Genomic DNA, 21,714 nt, shown 5'->3' with positions numbered 1-21,714 from the left:
GGAGGTTAATCAGCTCCCTCTTGCTCATGTCCGGGACGCGGTCCGCGGAGATGCTGCCGGCCATGCAGGTGATGTTCCTCGGGATGCGCTCCCGGCCGAAGCCCAGGCCCTTGACGGGCTTGCACAGCGAGCTTGCGCGGGTCCGGCAGAGCTGCAGGCCAACATGCTCTCAGCAATTACAAGAGATTAGACGGCGGCTGGAAGAAGAGAGGGATGGTTACCTGGGTAGGGTTGGAGGCGGTGGAGAGCGCGGTGGAGGCCATGGTGGCTGGCTGCATCAGGGCGGAGCCGGAGAGGACGATCGAGCGAGCAAGCTAGCACTGCCTGTGTCCACCACAAGCTTGCAGATGAGGCACGGGTTATATGTCCCTGCGGGGAAGTGGAGAAGGGGCGGCCGGTGATTGGTTGATGCGCAGCAAACCGGCTTCGACAACCACATATTGCGTGCCTTGTGGCCTTGTGGGTTGCTAGGCTGCCACATGCCCCCGAGCAGACTTTGGGGCCTTATCGGCACCGGGCAATGCAGATTTACGAAACCAGAAGATGTAGTGGTGCTCGTCTCGAGTGCGGCGTTGCTAAGCTGGTTTGGACCAGGCTTCGTGACGGTGCCTATGCCTTGCCTTCTGCGCTTGGGTGGGTTTTAGGCCATCTTCAAGGGCAAGGCTAGCACCCAAACGGACACCCGATTTGATCTCGGACACTCTCCTAAAAACAATTGATGACAAACGTCTGACTCCGGCCATTCAACCCTATCATTAAGGATGGAAGTGATTTAAAGCTAAATATTAATTCAACAATAATTCAAATATATATAAATATTATAATGCAAACGTAAAGTTTTCAAATAGGAGTAACATATTTCAAATTTAAATTCAATATTTTTCGCATGCATGGTGACATGCCTAAAATCTGACGTTCACTACAAATAAGCATTGGTGATTAAGAAAAGACCAGTTCCTTTTCACAAGCACAGTGCATCGTATGTTTTTGGCCTATCCACTTGGCTATGGTGGCCTTGCCGCCGTGGCCGTCGACACTGGAGTGGAGAGGCAAAATCAAAAAAGGAAACGAAGAGGATAAGGAGGGGTGACATTGCGATTTTTTATGTTTCCTGGGGTTGTTTTTGCACACAAGGGTTTTGGGTACGGTTGCTAATTGTGAATTCCTTCAGTTTGGTTTCAAGGGGGAAAAATCAACAGTTTGACATATCAAAATTGAATATTATTGAGAAAAGGCACCAAAAGTCACCCTAAAACTGAATATTATTGTCAACGAAAATCAAAATCAAAATACTCTTGCAAGCAACTGTCGCCTAGTGTTTTTTCACATCGTCTTCACGGCTCCCTCCTTTCTTCCTTCTAGCGGACACGCCGAGGGTTAGAGCAGTGGGGACCCATCCTCTTCATTTTTTTCTAATAGGTTGTGTTTTTCTTTAGTTTGTGTTTCCCTAGTGGCATCGGCTAGGTGGCGGCGGCAATGTGGCATTGGAATAAGGCCTCTTCCACCTCTGTCTACCTCAACGAAGAGTCTGCGACGGTAGGCGTTGCCAGTGAAGGAAATATGCCCTAGAGGCAATAATAAAGTTGTTATTTATATTTTCTTATAACATGATAAATGTTTATTATTCATGCTAGAATTGTATTAACAGGAAACTTAGTACATGTGTGAATACATAGACAATACCGAGTGTCCCTAGTATGCCTCTACTTAACTAGCTCGTAAATCAAAGATGGTTATATTTCCGAATCACAGACATGTGTTGTCATTTGATAAACGGGATCACATCATTAGGAGAATGATGTGATGGACAAGACCCATCCGTTAGCTTAGCATTATGATCATGACAGTTTTATTGCTACTGCTTTGTTCACGACTTATACATGTTCCTCTGACTATGAGATTATGCAACTCCCGAATACCGAAGGAACACCTTGTGTGCTATAAAACATCACAACGTAATTGGGTGATTATAAAGATGCTCTACATGTGTCTCCGAAGGTGTTTGTTGGGTTGGCATAGATCAAGATTAGGATTTGTCACTCCGCGTACCAGAGAGGTATGTCTAGGCCCTCTCGGTAATGCTCATCACTGTAAGCCTTGCAAGCAATGTGACTAATGAGTTAGTTGCGGGATGAAGCATTACGAAACGAGTAAAGAGACTTGCCGGTAATGAGATTGAACTAGGTATGATGATACCGACGATCGAATCTCGGGCAAATAACATACCGATGACAAAGGGAACAACGTATGTTGTTGTGCGGTTTGACCGATAAAGGTCTTCATAGAATATGTAGGAACCAATATGAGCATCTAGGTTCCGCTATTGGTTATTGGTCGAAGATGTATCTCGATCATGTCTACATAGTTCTCGAACCCGTAGGGTCCACACGCTTAACGTTCGATGACGATTTGTATTATGAGTTATGTGATTTGATGAACGAAGTTTGTTCGGAGTCCCGAATGAGATCACGGATGTGAAGAGGAGTCTCAAAATGGTCGAGGCATAAAGATTGACATATTGAACGACATTATTCAGACACCAGAAGAGTTCCGAGAGGTATCGGGTAAAACCGAAGTGCTGGAGGGGTTACCGGAACCCCCCGGAGAAGCAATGGGCCATCATGGGCCATAGGGGAGAGGGAGGACAGCCCACATAAGGGAGGCCCCCCCATGGGGAGTCCGAATAGGACTAGGGGAGGGGGCGTGGCCCTCCTTTCCCTCTCCCTTCCTTTCCCTCTTCCACCAGGTGGAATCCTACTAGGACTTGGAGTCCTAGTAGGACTCCCTTCTCCTGGTGCGCCCTGCAAGGGCCGTCCGGCCTTCCCCTCTCCATCTTTATATACGGGGGCAGGGGGCACCCCAAAACACATCAAGATTTCTCTTAGCCGTGTGCGGTGCCCCCTTCATAGTTTACACACCTCGGTCATATCGTCGTAGTGCTTAGGAGAAACCCTGCGCCGGTAACTTCATCATCACCGTCGCCACACCGTCATGCTGATGGAACTCACCCTCGTCCTCAACTGGATCAAGAGCACGAGGGACGTCATCGAGGTGAACGTGTGCTGGACGCGGAGGTGCCGTACGTTCGGTACTTGGATCGGTTCGATCGCGAAGACATTCGACTACATCAACCGCATTACTAAACGCTTCCGCTTTCGGTCTACGAGGGTACATGGACACACTTGCATGTCTCGTTTCTATGCATCTCCTAGATAGATCTTGCATGATCGTAGGAATTTTTTTGAATAACTACATTCCCTGTAGTGACCAGACCTCAAACAGTCCAGTCTCTATGCATCAGTGTCATCCCTGGATCGGTAATGTTGACATGCACAGTACTCGAGGATTTATAACAGAGTTGCAATCACAAACTTATTACATCGAATGTCTCAAAAGAGAACTTATTACAATAATATGGCTTAAGGCCATCTAAAAACGATAACAGCGGAAGGCTTGGAAGATAAAGTGAGTTCATCAACTCCAACGACATAGCTGAGTGAACAAAAATGACCTATGGCACCTTACTCGTCGTGTGAAAAGTCTGCAACATGATATGTTGCAGCTTGAAACGGGTCAGCACGTGGAATATGCTGGCAAAGTAACACATAGAGTAATGAACAGAATAAAGGCTATCACTACATGCATATATGGCTTGGTGGAAAGCTCTATGGTTACAGTTTTGCATAAAGCCAATATTTCCCTACAACAACGGAATAAATTTTATTTAACTATCATGGGGGTTGTTAAACATTGAGAAGGTTCCTCCAACTCAATCCCAATTAAGCTTCATCAATTACCCAACAAAATTAATTTAGAGTAATGAGATCAACATGATAATCCAAGAACTACATACTCAAGATGTCCATAACCGGGGACATGGCTAACCATGATTAGTTTGTACGCTCTGCAGAGGTTTGCACACTTTTCCCCACAAGACTCGATCTCCTCCATTGGATTTCCTGCACTACATGATGTTTGAGAAACGGATGACCGAGACACAGTCTTTCAGAAGCATTAACTCTTTACTCTGGGTAGACAGTACCACCTACATCCCCTACATCTACTAGTCTAGCACTGAAAGAGGTCACACAACATACTCAACTATGTTAGAGCCCATAATAGCTTGTGGCTGCACACAGAAGTTTCTAGCATGAATAATCTTATGATCCCTTTGAGCCTGGGTGGCGAGCCATAGGATGATCACACGGGTACTCCGGGATATCCTAGGACAACATTGGATTCTCCAGGTGCCCGCAACCAATCCACCTAGATGTGTATTTAAGTAGCTACCTTAAGTTAACCATTAATTAACAATACTCACATCTGTCATGGATACACTGACCCAATCCACGTCTACAAGCATAGCATAGCAATCCTAAGCATAACGCAGAAGTAACTCCCAAAGGTTTGATAATAAATAGGGCAATAGGTTCTACCTCATCATCTACTTCCCAAACCCACATGTTATATCAGATCCTAACCATACAATGTTTGAGGATTGAAACTAATGCATAAAAATTGGGTAATAAAGGGATATGATCAAAGTGTTACTTGCCTTGCTGATGATCTGCAAAACCTAGGGACTCGTAGTAGCACGCTTCACACTCCGGGAATTCTATCGCAAACAAATAATAACATACATAAGCACTCAACTAAATGCACGGGTAAAACTCAAATAAGAAGATCTAACCAGAAAGTTCAACTAAAGAACTCCGGTTTGCAAAAAGAATCAAAACAAACGGAGAAACAAAACTCAAACTACGAAAGAAACAAGATCCGTTTACTAATCTGGACTAAAGTAAAATTTTACAGCACCAAAATCTTGTTCAAGTTGGTTAAATAGTAAGAGGGCTTCGAAACGAAGATCTAGACGCTTGTTTCACCTGATTCTGATAAATGAGCGAAAAGATAAACTAAAATGAAGATCAGGGCAGAAATCGCGATCGAAAATAATCGCGCAAACACCCTGGAAAAAGAAAAACAGACGAACAGGCTAACGAACAAACGTTCGCTATCTGTGGCTAACTGATGAACAACGTTCGTTAAAATGAACGTACGGACGAACGTCCGCTAATTAACTAAACCGAGAAAACCCGAACCGATCTGAAAGAAAAACCAGATCTAGTTTTTTTTAAACGATCGACGGCGGCGGCGGCTTATACCTCCGGCGAGGTCGGCAGCGGCAGCGGCAGAATCGAGGCGATGGTGGCTCCGGTGACAGCGTGTTGGGGAGGCGGCGGCGGCGCGCGGGCAGCAGCTGCGCGCGGCGGCGGCGGGATGCGGCGGCAGCTGGTGGCGGCTAGGGTTTACGGGGCGGCGGGGTGGCGGCTGGGCTGGCGGGGTCGCAGGCCGCGGCTTTTAAAGCCTGGCCGGGGTGAAGTCCGGGTCAGGCACGGCCCGGCTAGGTCGATGCAAGTTTTTTTAAATAAGCCTGACGCGGAAAACTAATAAAAGAAATACTAAACGGACTCCAAAAATCCTGAAATAAACTTTCACGGTCCTCTAAAAATATAGCGGACAAAGTGAACATTTATTTGGGCCTCTAATGCAATTTTGAAAAATGCATTTTTTTCCTAATTCAAATAAAATAGCAATAAATCTCCAAATAAAATTCTTATTAGATTTTAATATTTTTCCTCCAACATTTCTTTATTTTGGAGAAGTCATTTTATCTCCTCTCTTTTATTTTAATATCGGAAATATTTCAGAGAGAAAAAATAATTAAAACCAAAGTATCCTCTTTTCAAAATTTGAGAAAACTCAAATATGAAAATAACGAAATCCTCAACTCTCTCCGTGGGTCCTTGAGTTGCTTAGAATTTCTAGGATCAACAAAAATGCAATAAAATATGATATGCATATGATGATCTATGTATAACATTCCAAATTGAAAATTTGGGATGTTACAAACCTACCCCCCGTAAGATTAATCTCGCCCTCGAGACTCGGGTTGGCTAGAAAATAGGTGTGGGTGGTCCTTCCATAGGTCTTCCTCTCGTTCCTAGGTGGCTTCCTCCTCGGTATGGTGGCTCCACTGAACTTTGCAAAACTTGATAACTCTGTTGCGTGTGACTCGACTGGCAAACTCGAGAATCTTCACTGGTTTCTCCTTGTAGGTCAGATCACTATCCAACTGAATCGCTTCCAGTGACACGGTGTCTCTCAGGGGAATGTCAGCCATCTCTGCGTGGCACTTCTTCAACTAGGAAACGTGAAACACATCATGAACTCCTGACAATCCTTCTGGCAATTCCAGCTTGTAAACAACTTCTCCCATACGCTCGAATAGTTTGTATGGTACCACAAAATATGGTGCTAACTTTCCCTTAACTCCAAAATGCTTAACTCCTCGAAGTGGGGACACACGAAGATATACTATGTCTCCGACTTTGTAAACTGTCTCCTTGCGTTTAGAATTCGCATAACTCTTCTGCCTGGACTAGGCTACTTTGAGTCTGTCGCGAATCAATTTAACCTTCTCTTCCGACTCCTTAATCAAATCTGGTCCAAACAATTGATGGTCTCCAACTTCATCCCATAATAACGGTGTCCTGCACCTCCTTCCATATAAGGCTTCGAAAGGGGCCATCTTCAAACTGGCTTGATAGCTGTTGTTGTAAGAAAACTCTACATATGGCAAATTGTCGTCCCAACTAGATCCATAGTCTAGTGCACAAGCTCTCAACATGTCCTCCAGAATCTGATTGACTCTCTCGGTCTGTCCATCTGTCTGTGGATGAAAGGCTGTACTGAACTCTAGCCTAGTACCCAAAGTTTCATGCAACTGATTCCAGAACTTTGAGGTAAACTGGGTTCCTCTATCTGATATAATGGTCCTAGGAACTCCATGCAGACATACGATCCTGGTCATGTATATCTTTGCCAACTTCGTACTTGTATAGGTGGTCTTCACTGTGATGAAATGGGCTACTTTCGTCAAGCGATCGACTACAACCCATATCGAGTCATAGCCTGAACGGGTCCTGGGCAATCCAGTGATAAAATCCGTGCCTAGCTTGTCCACTTCCAGTCGAGTATCGACAATGGCTGTAACAATCCTGCTGGCTTCTGATGCTCCGCCTTTACTCTCTGACATACATCACATACTGCTACATACTCTGCAATATCCTTCTTCATTCTGGTCCACCAGAAACTTTCCTTCAAATCCAGACACATCTTGGTGTTTCCTGGGTGAATCGAATACGGTGAATCATGGGCCTCCTGCAGAATCAACTTCCTGATCTCGGGGTCATTAGGCACATATACATGATCCTCAAACCATAAAGTATCGTGCTCATCCTCATGAAATCCTTTGGCCTTTCCTTTGATCATCCTTGCCTTTATCTCGGCAATCTCCTTGTCAGTCTTCTAAGCTTCTCTGATCTTATCCATCAAAGTGGAATGAATTTCCAATGCTGCTACATAACCTATCGAACTATTTCCAAACATAGCTCGCGAAGATCCTCTGCTAACTCCTTGGGTAAATCTCCGGTTATGAGCGTATTGACATAGCTCTTGCGACTCAACGTATCTGCTACTACATTAGCCTTTTCGGGATGATAATGCAACTTCATATCATAATCCTTAATAAGCTCCAACCATCTCCTCTGCCTGAGATTCAACTCCTTCTGCGTGAAGATGTACTTCAAACTCTTGCGATCAGTGTACACCTCACAGTGGTTTTCGATGAGAAAGTGTCTCCATGTCTTCAATGCATGCACTATGGCTGCTAACTCCAAATCGTGTGTAGCATACTTTAGCTCATGAGGTTTAAGCTGTCGTGAGGCATATAAAACAACTCTTCCTTCCTGCATAAGCACTGCTCCAAGTCCTCAGCATGAAGCGTCGCAATACACTTGATAATCCTTTTGTTGGTCTGGAAGAATGTAACGCCCTCGATGCGGCTATAGCTCCCACGTGTCGAGGCACGACTTAGAGGCATAACCGCATTGAAAGCAATGTCACAAGTTGGGCAATCATTACAACATCCCATGTAAGATATAATAAAAGGGGGAGAAACATAGTTGGCTTACACTCGCCACGTCACATCAGAGTACACAAATAACATCCATCAAACAAACACTCATGGCCCGACTACGGCGCCAAAATGGAAAAGAACCCAACATGCGACAAGGTCCTGAATCGATAACCCCAACCAGGCACCACTACTGATCATCTGGAAAGGACACGTAGTATCGCTGAGAGTCCTCGTAGAACTCCCACTTGAGCTCGTAATCGTCAACTGGAGCGGAATCACCTGGACCTGCATCTGGAGTTGTAGTATCTGTGAGCCACAGGGACTCAGCAATCTCACACCCACGCGATCAAGACTATTTAAGCTCATAGGGATGGATAAGGCAAATATAAGTGGAGCTGCAGCAGCGACTAGCATATGTGGTGGCTAACTTATACGCAAAAGAGAGCGAGAAGAGAAGGCGAAGCACGAGCGAGAAGCTAAAAGGAACATCCTGCGCAAGCATAACTCCAACACCGTGTCCACTTCCCGGACTCCGCCGAGAAGGGGCCATCACGGTAACACACACGGTTGATTTATTTTAATTAAGTTTAGTTCAAGTAGTCTACAACCGGACGTTAACAAATTCCCATCTGCCCATAACCGCGGGCACGACTTTCGAAAGTTCAATCCCTACAGGGGAGTCCCAACTTAGCCCATGACAAGCTCTCACGGTCAACGAAGGAATAGACCTCCTCCCAAGACGTTCCGATCAGACTCGGTATCTCGGTAACTCAAGACACTTCGACAGGTTAAAACAAGTCCAGCAACACCGCCCGAATGTGCCGACAAATCCCGATAGGAGCTGCACATATCTCTTTCTCAGGGCACACTCAGATTGTCTTAGGTACGGGTAGGCCAGCCCAGAGTTGCCCCTGGTAGCCACCGGTAGCTGACAGGTGGACCAACACTCAGAGGAGCACTGGCCCGGGGGGGTAAAATAAGATGACCCTCGGGCTCCGGAAACCCAAGGGAAAAAGAGGCTAGGTGGCAAATGGTAAAACCAATGTTGGGCATTGCTGGAAAAGCTTTAATCAAGGCGAACTATCAAGGGGTTCCCATTATAACCCAACCGCGTAAGGGACGCAACAATCCGGGAACATAACACCGATATGACGAAAACTAGGGCGGCAAGAGTGGAACAAAACACTAGGCGAGAGGCCGAGCCTTCCACCCTTTACCAAGTATATAGATGCATTAAGATAACATAGCAATATAATGGTATCCCAACAAGTAAATAAATGTTCCAACGAGGAACGGCTCCAATCTTCACCTGCAGCTAACAACGCTATAAGAAGGGCTGAGCAAAGCGGTAACATAGCCAATCAACGGTTTGCTAGGACAATGGTGGGTTAGGGGTTCAACATGGCAATTGGGAGGCTGACAAGCAAAAGGTAGGCATCGTAGCAGTGGCAAAGCAAAAGAGCGAGCAAACTAGCATAGCAAAGATAGTAGTGATTTCGAGGGTATGATCATCTTGCCTGCACAGTTGTCAGAGTTGACTGGATCCTCACAAGCAAACTCAATGGGCTCCTCGGTAGCGAACTCGTCTCCCGGCTCTACCCAAAGACAAACAAGCAACAAGGATACAATCAACCACGGGCAAGACCAAGCAATATGATGAAATGACGATATGCTATGCGGGATGCGATGCGGGATGCAAAATGCAAGATATGACAGGAAATGCATGAACCTGGCATCAACTTGGAAAACCAAGTGTGCCACTGGATAGAGGGGATGAAATCGCTTGAAAACGATATAAAGATCATTGGAATCGGAGTTACGGTTTAGAAATGGCAAGCGTTTTAAGATATGACACCGGTCTGCGATTACAGCAAGTAGGCATCTAAATGCAACGAAATGAACATGCTACAGCCACCAAACATGAAAACAAAATATATGGCAGTGAAGTACACAAGATGGTTGACAAAACACTAGCACTGAGCCATAGGCAAATTCATCCATTAAGAGGTTCAAACAAGCATGGCTAAAACGCAAATGCAAAACAGATTTCAGACTTAGTGAAATTAACACTAGTCTGAAATTTCAGATCACGATGCTCTCTTCGGAGCAGCAAAACAACATGATAGAAAACCTGAACATGACAAGTAAGAACATGGCATGGAGCTACTCATCAAGCTTAATAAAACACCCAAAGTGACCTGGGGCCAAAAGGGTTCACAAAATACTCTACCGAGCTCACGAACATTGCTCGAACACAATCAGTTTTCAGACTTAGTGAAAACTGAGACATGCTGAAATTTAACTCACGAAGGCATGTAAACGAGCTCGATGCACTCACTACGGTGCAAGTCATGGCAAGGAAAGCATATAACCAGCAAGAAGGCACAAAGTGCTAGCTACACATGGCAAGAACGAAGGCATAGCATGCATGGAACTCTAACGGTAGCATCGGCGAAATCGCAAACAAGTTGACGATCTGCCCAGATTAACAACGAAGCAAAAGTTGAGCTCGATTGAGTCAACCTAGAGCACTCCACAAATGCCAACAAAGACATGGATGGATAGAGCATGACATAAATATCAAAACTCCCTTACTGATCATCCTCAAAAGAGGCACGGATTGCTAAGAAACAAGCTGGACATATAGCATCATGAACTAAAATATCCCAGACTTAGTGAAAATCACTAAGTCCCTGAAATCTGCAATCTCAGGTACCTCTCTTCGCAAGCTTGCACAAGACAACACACACATCCTAAAAATGCATGGGTGGCACCTCTGGAAAGAAGACAAAATGCTTCACAATACATCCCAAAGGGGCACAGGCATATCATGCACGAATTAAACATAGCAAAAATGACAAAAGTGCATGATGAACTAACGGATCTGCAATTTAACTCACGAAGCCTCCTTCTAACAGCATTTCGGGTATCAAGATGACCTCAAATGCAAATGATGCAATGGAATGAAATGATGTACATGTCGAGGCGAAGATTTTTATATATCATACGCCCAAAACGGAGCTACGGTTGCAAAGTTACGGGACCTTGAACAGAGCAACATGGATCAAAAATCCAGGGACTTAGAAAAATCGGAGGGGGGGTTAGGGTTTACTGTAGCGGCGGTTCAGATCTGGATCGGGCTCGTCGGGGCACGGACGCCGAGGTCCACCGGAGAGGCGCGGGGCTCGCCGGGGAGAGGGGCTGCGGCCGGGGCTTCGGCCGGCGACGAGGGGGCGGCGAGGAGGCGGCGAAGGCGGCGGTGGTCCGGGCGGCGAGGGTCTCGGCGGCGGGGACGGCGTGCGGGGGCGGCGACCACCGGCCGGAGTCGGCGAGGGGCGCGGTGGCCGGCCGGCTATGGCGCGCGGCGGCGGCGGCCGTCGCTGGAGAAGAAGGCGGCGGGGAGGCGCGGGGCGCCTGGGCCCGGGAGACGGCGCGCGGGGGCCGGGCGCGGGCCAGGCGGGCCGGCGGCGATGCGGTCCCGCGGGGGGACACGTGGCGGCGGCTGAGTGGCGGCGGGGTGGAGCGGACGCTGTCCGGCGCGGGCCGGACACGTCCGTCGGCGCGGGGAGATCTCTTTTTTTTTCGGGTTTTCGGAGAGAGGGAGAGATCCGAAAACGGAGGGGTGTATATATAGGCATAGAGGGAGCTAGGAGAGTCCAAATGAGGTGCGGTTTTCGCCCACACGATCGTGATCGAACGCTCTAGGACATGGAGCAGAGTTTGGTGGGTTTTGGGCCAAATTTGGGGGGTGTTGGGCTGCAACACACACGAGGCCTTTTCGGTCCCTCGGTTAACCGTTGGAGTATCAAACGAAGTCCAAATGATACGAAACTTGACAGGCGGTCTACCGGTAGTAAACCAAGGCCGCTTGGCAAGTCTCGGTCCAATCCGGAAATGTTTAGACCCCACACACGAAAGAAGACTAGAAATGACCACCGGAGGAGAACGAAGCGCCGGAATGCAAAACGGACAACGGGGAAAATGCTCGAATGCATGAGATGAACATGTATGCAAATACAATGCACGAGATGGCATGATAAGAGATGCACGAAAAAAGAAAAACAACACACGGAGACAAAGACCCGAACCCGAGAAATAAATATATCTTGACACCGGAAACGGCAAGAGTTGGAGTACAAATGGGGAAAGTTACATCTGGGGCGTTACAACACTCCACCACTACGAAAAGATCTCGTCCCGAGATCTAGGACTGAAAGAACTCCGGGTACTCAGAACGGAGGTGATCCTCGCGTTCCCAGGTAGCTTCACGGTCGGAATGGTGTGACCACTTAACTTTGAGAAATTTGATTGACTTGTTGCGAGTCTTGCGTTCAGTCTCTTCAAGAATAGCAACTGGGTGCTCACGATAGGAGAGATCTTCTTGGAGCTCAATGTCCTCGAAGTTGACGGTGCGGTCAGGAGTCTTGAAGCACTTTCGAAGCTGAGAGACATGGAACACATCATGAACATTTGCAAAGTTTGAAGGAAGCTCGAGTTGATAGGCGAGGTCGCCTCTCTTGCTGACAATCTTGAAAGGTCCCACGTATCTAGGGGCAAGCTTCCCTTTGATACCGAAGCGACGAGTACCTTTCATGGGAGAGACGCGGAGGTAAACATGATCCCCGATCTCGAAAGCCAGATCACGGTGCTTACTATCATAGTAGCTCTTCTGGCGGGACTGGGCTGCTTTGAGGTTATCACGAATGACTTTGCACATCTCTTCTGCTTCTGTGATTAAGTCATTACCCAGCAGCTGACGTTCACCGGTTTCAGACCAGTTGAGAGGGGTACGGCACTTCCTGCCATATAGAATTTCAAAAGGGGCCTTGCCCGAACTTGCTTGAAAGCTGTTGTTGTACGAGAATTCAGCATAAGGAAGACAATCCTCCCACTTCATGCCGAAGGATATCACACAAGCCCTGAGCATATCTTCAAGAATTTGGTTGACACGCTCGACTTGACCGCTTGTTTGAGGATGGAAAGCTGTGCTGAAGCGGATGTTGGTGCCCATGGCCTTCTGAAAAGAATCCCAAAACTTGGAGGTAAAGATGCTGCCATGGTCTGAAGATATCACTTGAGGAATACCGTGCAGAGAGACAATGCGAGAGGTATAGAGTTCCGCCAATTGAGCTGCAGTGATCGACTCTTTGATAGGCAGAAAATGAGCCACTTTGGTGAGCTTGTCTATTACAACAAATATAGCATCATTGCCACGCTTGGACTTTGGAAACCCAGTCACGAAGTCCATTTCAATGTGGTCAAACTTCCATTCTGGAATGGCAAGAGGTTGGAGGAGACCTGCTGGCCTTTGGTGTTCTGCCTTCACTCTTCTGCAGACATCACACTCGTTCACGAATTGAGCGATTTCACGCTTCATTCGAGTCCACCAATAAGTTTGCTTGAGGTCCTGATACATCTTCGTACTACCAGGGTGGATGGAGAGGAGAGAGTTGTGAGCCTCGTTCATGATCACCTTACGGAGTTCACCTTTGGGCACAACAATTCGATCCTCGAAGAAGAGAGCGTCCTTGTCATCAAGTCGGTAGCACTTGTACTTGGACTGACTCTTTGCAATACCAATCTTCACCTTCTTCACCATAGCATCAAGAAGTTGGGCTTGGCGAATCTGGTCTTCTAAGGTAGGAGAGACTTGAAGGTTGGCGAGGAAACCTCGAGGAACAACTTGCAGATTAAGCTTGCGGAAAGCTTCACAAAGCTCGGGTTGATAAGGCTTGAGAATCAGACTGTTGCAATATGCTTTTCTGCTCAAAGCGTCAGCAATCACATTAGCCTTGCCTGGAGTATACTCGATACTCGGATTGTACTCTTGAATCATTTCGACCCATCGAGTCTGCCTGAGGTTGAGATTAGGCTGAGTGAAGATGTACTTGAGACTCTTGTGATCAGTGAAAATATCCACTTTTCTTCCCAATAGAAGATGTCTCCAAGTCAACAAAGCATGCACAACTGCCGCCAACTCGAGATCATGAGTGGGGTAGTTCTTCTCATTAGGTTTCAACTGGCGAGAGGTATAAGCAACAACTTTCTTCTCTTGCATCAATACAGCACCGAGACCTTGGAGAGAGGCATCACAAAAGACCTCGTACGGCTTGGTTTCATCAGGTGGAGTCAGAACTGGAGCAGTGACCAATTTCTCTTTCAAAGAGTTGAAAGCAATATCACACTCCGGAGACCAAACGTACTTGACGTGCTTCTGAAGAAGATTTGAGAGAGGCTTGGCGATCTTAGAAAAGTTTTCAACGAATCTTCTGCAATAGCTTGCGAGACCGAGGAAACTGCGAAGTTGCTTCACGTTCTGAGGGGGTTCCCAATTCACAATTGCGGACACCTTCTCAGGATTCACGGAAATGCCCTTGGCAGAGATGATATGACCAAGATAAAGAACTTCATCGAGCCAAAATTCACACTTGGAGAACTTGGCGTAGAACTGATGTTCCCTGAGCTTGTCAAGAACCAAACGCAAGTGCTTGGCATGATCTTCCTTGCTCTTCGAGAAAACCAGAATGTCGTCGAGATAGACCAAAACGAATTCATTGGTGTAGGGGTTGAAGATGAAGTTCATCATGCGAGAGAACGTCGGAGGAGCATTGGCGAGGCCAAAAGACATGACGGTGTATTCATATGAACCAAAGCTTGTCCTGAACGCTGTCTTGGGAATATCTTGCTCACGAATACGAATCTGATGATAACCCATACGGAGATCAAGCTTGGAGAATACTTGAGCACCCTTGAGTTGTTCGAACAGCTCATTGATGTTGGGAAGTGGGTATTTGTTCTTGATGGTCTTCTTGTTTACTGGACGGTAATCAACACAAAGTCGACTCGATCCATCCTTCTTCTTCACAAAAAGAACACCACAACCCCACGGAGAAGTACTAGGCCGGATGAGACCCAATCTTTCTTGCTCATCGAGTTGTTTCTTCAACTCCTTCAACTCTTCGGGGCCGAGCTTGTAAGGACGTTTGCACACAGGTTCCGTACCGGGCTCAAGTTCAATAACAAATTCAACTGGCCGGTGCGGAGGCATCCCTGGAAGCTCTTCTGGAAAGACGTCTTGATACTCACAAACAACCGGAATCTGCGAAATAGCATCCAATTCACCCTTCTCATTGAGAGAAAACAACCGGATGGTATTATCCCGAGCGGCAAAGACAATAACATCCTCAGACGAATGAGTCAGTTGAATCTGCCTGGCTGCACAATCAAGCTGAGCTCTATGCTTAGAGAGCCAGTCCATCCCGAGAATAAGATCGATATCCGAGTTGCCAAGAACCGTAGGAGAAGCCAAGAACTTGTAGTCACCCAGAGTGATAGAAACATCCGGAACGATGGAGTTAGCCTGCATGCGCTTACCGGGAGAGACAACTGCTAAAGGACTAGGCAAAATTTGTGAAGGCAACCCATGCTTAGATGAAAATGGTCTCGAGATGAAACAATGCGATGCGCCCGTGTCAAAAAGAACATTTGCAGGAATATCATTAACAGGAAGGTTACCCATGATCACATCTGACGAGTCCTCTGCCTGAGCTGCATTCATCAAGTTGACCTTGGCGGACTTGGGGTTATGCTTGACCACCGCTGTACTTGCCGATCTGACAGGAGGAGGAGGAGGAAGACGCCTCTGGTTGGTACACTTGTTGGCATAGTGACCCTTCTGTTGGCACTTGTTGCACGTGACCTCTGAAAGCGGACGGTGATACGGAGCACCCGATCTTGGATCTTGAGACGAAGCCTTGTTCTGAAAGCCTGGGTTGGGTGGGTGGGAGAAACCACTGCCACCTTTGGTCTTCTGCTGATACGGCTGACGGAACGGAGGAGGAGGAAGCCAATACTTCTGCTGCTTGACCACTTGAGTAGAGGAAGACGGAGTAGCATCTCTGGCACGCTTCCTGGAAGCATCACATCTCATCTGAGCAGCCTCTTGCTTCAGTGCCATATTGTAGAACTCATCGTATCTCAACGGCTCAAAGAGGACAAGAGCGAGCTGAATTTCCTCACGAAGACCACCCCTGAACTGATAGATCATACTCTTCTCATCAGGAACATCCTGCTTGGCAAAACGGGCGAGCTTCTGGAACAACTTGTTGTAGTCATAGACAGACAAAGAGCCTTGCTTCAGATTGCGGAATTCCTGACGCTTACTCTCAACCACACTTTGAGGGATGTGATGAGCGCGGAAATCTTGACGGAAATCGTCCCAAGTGATAACACGTCCACCTCTGGAATCCTTGTGCTGCTGGAACCACTCTGCAGCCTGATCTTTGAGCTGGAAAGAAGCGAACTTGACGAAATCTTCAGGCCTGACGTTGCTGCATTCAAAATGCTTGCCCAGATCCACTAGCCAATCGTCAGCATCGGTAGCCTCAACACAACTGCTGAACGTCTTTGGGCCATTAGCAAGGAACTGGTTCAGAGTAGCAAAGTGGTGCTGATTATGGCCTTGATTCCCTTGACTGCCTTGATTGCGCTCTTGAAGGATTTGCATGATCAACTGTGTGTTTGCATTAGTAGCGGCCATCACAGCTTGCCATGCTTCCGGAGGAGGGGGAGGCGGAGGCGGATCAGGATTCGGAGTCGTGCGCGTTGGAGGAGCCATCCTGAAGAGGTTGACCACCATTAGCACATAGATAGACAACAATATAGAAGCTGAATCCAACGAAATGAAAATTGCAACATATAGTCTTCACATCCGAACAAAATGAACGAATGCATTCCTCTTCAAATGGTCACATATCCATAAATTGAGAAGCCACGAAGAATTAAGGAAGAGAAATAATTCAACAAGGTACGGATCAAGAACGAATAATCGGTAAGAAATCCCAATCTCAAACCAATATCCGTGGAAGAAGAACTAGAGCTACTAGAATTCCCACCTATGAAACTCCCGAACCTTTCCGGTTATGCAATCAGGTGTTGGGGATACAGGGGAAGCACAATATCTCACCCAAACTAGCAAATCCTACATCCAGCTGTATCCATCCTTCAACACATAACCAGGAAAACTTCGGAAACCATCTACCTCAACCTTCGAAAAGCATCCGTTATACAAGTTATGGCGATACTCCTGAACTCCCGCCCCAGTACTGGGTGGCGTCGAGGTTATCTCACCAATGAACTGCATAAAAGAGATTTTCGATGTCGGCGAACATATCTCAAGTATACCAGAATTGCAACGATAAAATTGTGACGACAACACCTCGGAGCTCAACTCCCCGGGACACTGCCACAACCCCTAAAGACAGGAGGCACCAAGAACAATGTTCTCGTCACAAAACCATCGGAACAAAACCAAGATACTCGCGTGATCCTAAAATTTTTTTGTGAAATTTGAGAAGAGAAGAGTCAAAACTCTACGCCAGGATGCCTTACCAGAGCGATGAGGAGACTGGGAAGTAAAAAGAATTCCTAAGCTCTCCGATATATAATTCCTAAGGACTCAAAACATTTTTCTAGACACAACTCCGCTGCTAAAAACGATCAAGCAATGGGGCCCCTAAGGTCAGGGAAGGCTCTGATACCAACTTGTAACGCCCTCGATGCGGCTATAGCTCCCACGTGTCGAGGCACGACTTAGAGGCATAACCGCATTGAAAGCAATGTCGCAAGTCGGGCAATCATTACAACATCCCATGTAAGATATAATAAAAGGGGGAGAAACATAGTTGGCTTACACTCGCCACGTCACATCAGAGTACATAAATAACATCCATCAAACAAACACTCATGGCCCGACTACGGCGCCAAAATGGAAAAGAACCCAACATGCGACAAGGTCCTGAATCGATAACCCCACCTAGGCACCACTACTGATCATCTGGAAAGGACACGTAGTATCGCTGAGAGTCCTCGTCGAACTCCCACTTGAGCTCGTAATCGTCAACTGGAGCGGAATCACCTGGACCTGCATCTGGAGTTGTAGTATCTGTGAGCCACAGGGACTCAGCAATCTCACACCCACGCGATCAAGACTATTTAAGCTCATAGGGATGGATAAGGCAAATATAAGTGGAGCTGCAGCAGCGACTAGCATATGTGGTGGCTAACTTATACGCAAAAGAGAGCGAGAAGAGAAGGCGAAGCACGAGCGAGAAGCTAAAAGGAACATCCTGCGCAAGCATAACTCCAACACCGTGTCCACTTCCCGGACTCCGCCGAGAAGGGGCCATCACGGTAACACACACGGTTGATTTATTTTAATTAAGTTTAGTTCAAGTAGTCTACAACCGGACGTTAACAAATTCCCATCTGCCCATAACCGCGGGCACGACTTTCGAAAGTTCAATCCCTACAGGGGAGTCCCAACTTAGCCCATGACAAGCTCTCACGGTCAACGAAGGAATAGACCTCCTCCCAAGACGTTCCGATCAGACTCGGTATCTCGGTAACTCAAGACACTTCGACAGGTTAAAACAAGTCCAGCAACACCGCCCGAATGTGCCGACAAATCCCGATAGGAGCTGCACATATCTCTTTCTCAGGGCACACTCAGATTGTCTTAGGTACGGGTAGGCCAGCCCAGAGTTGCCCCTGGTAGCCACCGGTAGCTGACAGGTGGACCAACACTCAGAGGAGCACTGGCCCGGGGGGGGTAAAATAAGATGACCCTCGGGCTCCGGAAACCCAAGGGAAAAAGAGGCTAGGTGGCAAATGGTAAAACCAATGTTGGGTATTGCTGGAAAAGCTTTAATCAAGGCGAACTATCAAAGGGTTCCCATTATAACCCAACCGCGTAAGGGACGCACAATCCGGGAACATAACACCGATATGACGGAAACTAGGGCGGCAAGAGTGGAACAAAACACTAGGCGAGAGGCCGAGCCTTCCACCCTTTACCAAGTATATAGGTGCATTAAGATAACATAGCAATATAATGATATCCCAACAAGAATATAAATGTTCCAACAAGGAACGGCTCCAATCTTCACCTGCAACTAACAACGCTATAAGAAGGGCTGAGCAAAGCGGTAACATAGCCAATCAACGGTTTGCTAGGACAATGGTGGGTTAGGGGTTCAACATGGCAATTGGGAGGCTGACAAGCAAAAGGTAGGCATCGTAGCAGTGGCAAAGCAAAAGAGCGAGCAAAGCTAGCATAGCAAAGATAGTAGTGATTTCGAGGGTATGATCATCTTGCCTGCACAGTTGTCAGAGTTGACCGGATCCTCACAAGCAAACTCAACGGGCTCCTCGGTAGTGAACTTGTCTCCCGGCTCTACCCAACAAGACAAACAAGCAGCAAGGATACAATCAACCACGGGCAAGACCAAGCAATATGATGAAATGACGATATGCTATGCGGGATGCGATGCGGGATGCAAAATGCAAGATATGACAGGAAATGCATGAACCTGGCATCAACTTGGAAAACCAAGTGTTCCACTGGATAGAGGGGATGAAATCGCTTGAAAACGATATAAAGATCATAGGAATCGGAGCTACGGTTTGGAATTGGCGAGCGTTTTAAGATATGACACCGGTCTGCGATTTACAGCAAGTAGGCATCTAAATGCAACGAAATGAACATGCTACAGCCACCAAACATGAAAACAAAATACATGGCAGTGATGTACACAAGATGGTTGACAAAACACTAGCACTGAGCCATAGGCAAATTCATCCATTAAGAGGTTCAAACAAGCATGGCTAAAACGCAAATGCAAAACAGATTTCAGACTTAGTGAAATTAACACTAGTCTGAAATTTCAGATCACGATGCTCTCTTCGGAGCAGCAAAACAACATGATATAAAACCTGAACATGACAAGTAAGAACATGGCATGGAGCTACTCATCAAGCTTAATAAAACACCCAAAGTGACCTGGGGCCAAAAGGGTTCACAAAATACTCTACCGAGCTCACGAACATTGCTCGAACACAATCAGTTTTCAGACTTAGTGAAAACTGAGACATGCTGAAATTTAACTCACGAAGGCATGTAAACGAGCTCGATGCACTCACTACGGTGCAAGTCATGGCAAGGAAAGCATATAACCAGCAAGAAGGCACAAAGTTCTAGCTACACATGGCAAGAACGAAGGCATAGCATGCATGGAACTCTAACGGTAGCATCGGCGAAATCGCAAACAAGTTGACGATCTGCCCAGATTAACAACGAAGCAAAAGTTGAGCTCGATTGAGTCAACCTAGAGCACTCCACAAATTCCAACAAAGACATGGATGGATAGAGCATGACATAAATATCAAAACTCCCTTACTGATCATCCTCAAAAGAGGCACGGATCGCTAAGAAACAAGCTGGACATATAGCATCATGAACTAAAATATCCCAGACTTAGTGAAAATCACTAAGTCCCTGAAATCTGCAATCTCAGGTACCTCTCTTCGCAAGCTTGCACAAGACAACACACACATCCTAAAAATGCATGGGTGGCACCTCTGGAAAGAAGACAAAATGCTTCACAATACATCCCAAAGGGGCACAGGCATATCATGCACGAATTAAACATAGCAAAAATGACAAAAGTGCATGATGAACTAACGGATCTGCAATTTAACTCACGAAGCCTCCTTCTAACAGCATTTCGGGTATCAAGATGACCTCAAATGCAAATGATGCAATGGAATGAAATGATGTACATGTCGAGGCGAAGATTTTTATATATCATACGCCCAAAACGGAGCTACGGTTGCAAAGTTACGGGACCTTGAACAGAGCAACATGGATCAAAAATCCAGGGACTTAGAAAAATCGGAGGGGGGGTTAGGGTTTACTGTAGCGGCGGTTCAGATCTGGATCGGGCTCGTCGGGGCACGGACGCCGAGGTCCACCGGAGAGGCGCGGGGCTCGCCGGGGAGAGGGGCTGCGGCCGGGGCTTCGGCCGGCGACGAGGGGGCGGCGAGGACGCGGCGAAGGCGGCGGTGGTCCGGGCGGCGAGGGTCTCGGCGGCGGGGACGGCGTGCGGGGGCGGCGACCACCGGCCGGAGTCGGCGAGGGGCGCGGTGGCCGGCCGGCTATGGCGCGCGGCGGCGGCGGCCGTCGCTGGAGAAGAAGGCGGCGGGGAGGCGCGGGGCGCCTGGGCCCGGGAGACGGCGCGCGGGGGCCGGGCGCGGGCCAGGCGGGCCGGCGGCGATGCGGTCCCGCGGGGGGACACGTGGCGGCGGCTGAGTGGCGGCGGGGTGGAGCGGACGCTGTCCGGCGCGGGCCGGACACGTCCGTCGGCGCGGGGAGATCTCTTTTTTTTTAGGGTTTTCGGAGAGAGGGAGAGATCCGAAAACGGAGGGGTGTATATATAGGCATAGAGGGAGCTAGGAGAGTCCAAATGAGGTGCGGTTTTCGCCCACACGATCGTGATCGAACGCACTAGGACATGGAGCAGAGTTTGGTGGGTTTTGGGCCAAATTTGGGGGGTGTTGGGCTGCAACACACACGAGGCCTTTTCGGTCCCTCGGTTAACCGTTGGAGTATCAAACGAAGTCCAAATGATACGAAACTTGACAGGCGGTCTACCGGTAGTAAACCAAGGCCGCTTGGCAAGTCTCGGTCCAATCCGGAAATGTTTAGACCCCACACACGAAAGAAGACTAGAAATGACCACCGGAGGAGAACGAAGCGCCGGAATGCAAAACGGACAACGGGGAAAATGCTCGAATGCATGAGATGAACATGTATGCAAATGCAATGCACGAGATGGCATGATAAGAGATGCACGAAAAAAGAAAAACAACACACGGAGACAAAGACCCGAACCCGAGAA

General features: G+C 47.5%; 1 long non-coding RNA gene across 1 annotated transcript; it reads right to left on the bottom strand.

Moving 5' to 3' along the window:
- LOC119326548 lies at positions 1 to 286 on the bottom strand. The gene is made up of 2 exons (XR_005158036.1): positions 222 to 286; positions 1 to 151 (listed from the first exon to the last, which is right to left on the bottom strand). It is a non-coding gene; the product is annotated as an uncharacterized LOC119326548 (long non-coding RNA).
- Positions 287 to 21,714: the final 21,428 nt, after the last annotated feature.

The sequence above is a fragment of the Triticum dicoccoides genome, chromosome 6B, assembly GCF_002162155.2.
Source record: "Triticum dicoccoides isolate Atlit2015 ecotype Zavitan chromosome 6B, WEW_v2.0, whole genome shotgun sequence".
In the NCBI taxonomy this organism is placed as follows: Eukaryota; Viridiplantae; Streptophyta; class Magnoliopsida; order Poales; family Poaceae; genus Triticum; species Triticum dicoccoides.
Note: the sequence above shows the minus strand (reverse complement) of the source record. Positions and strands in the feature narration are given on the sequence as shown.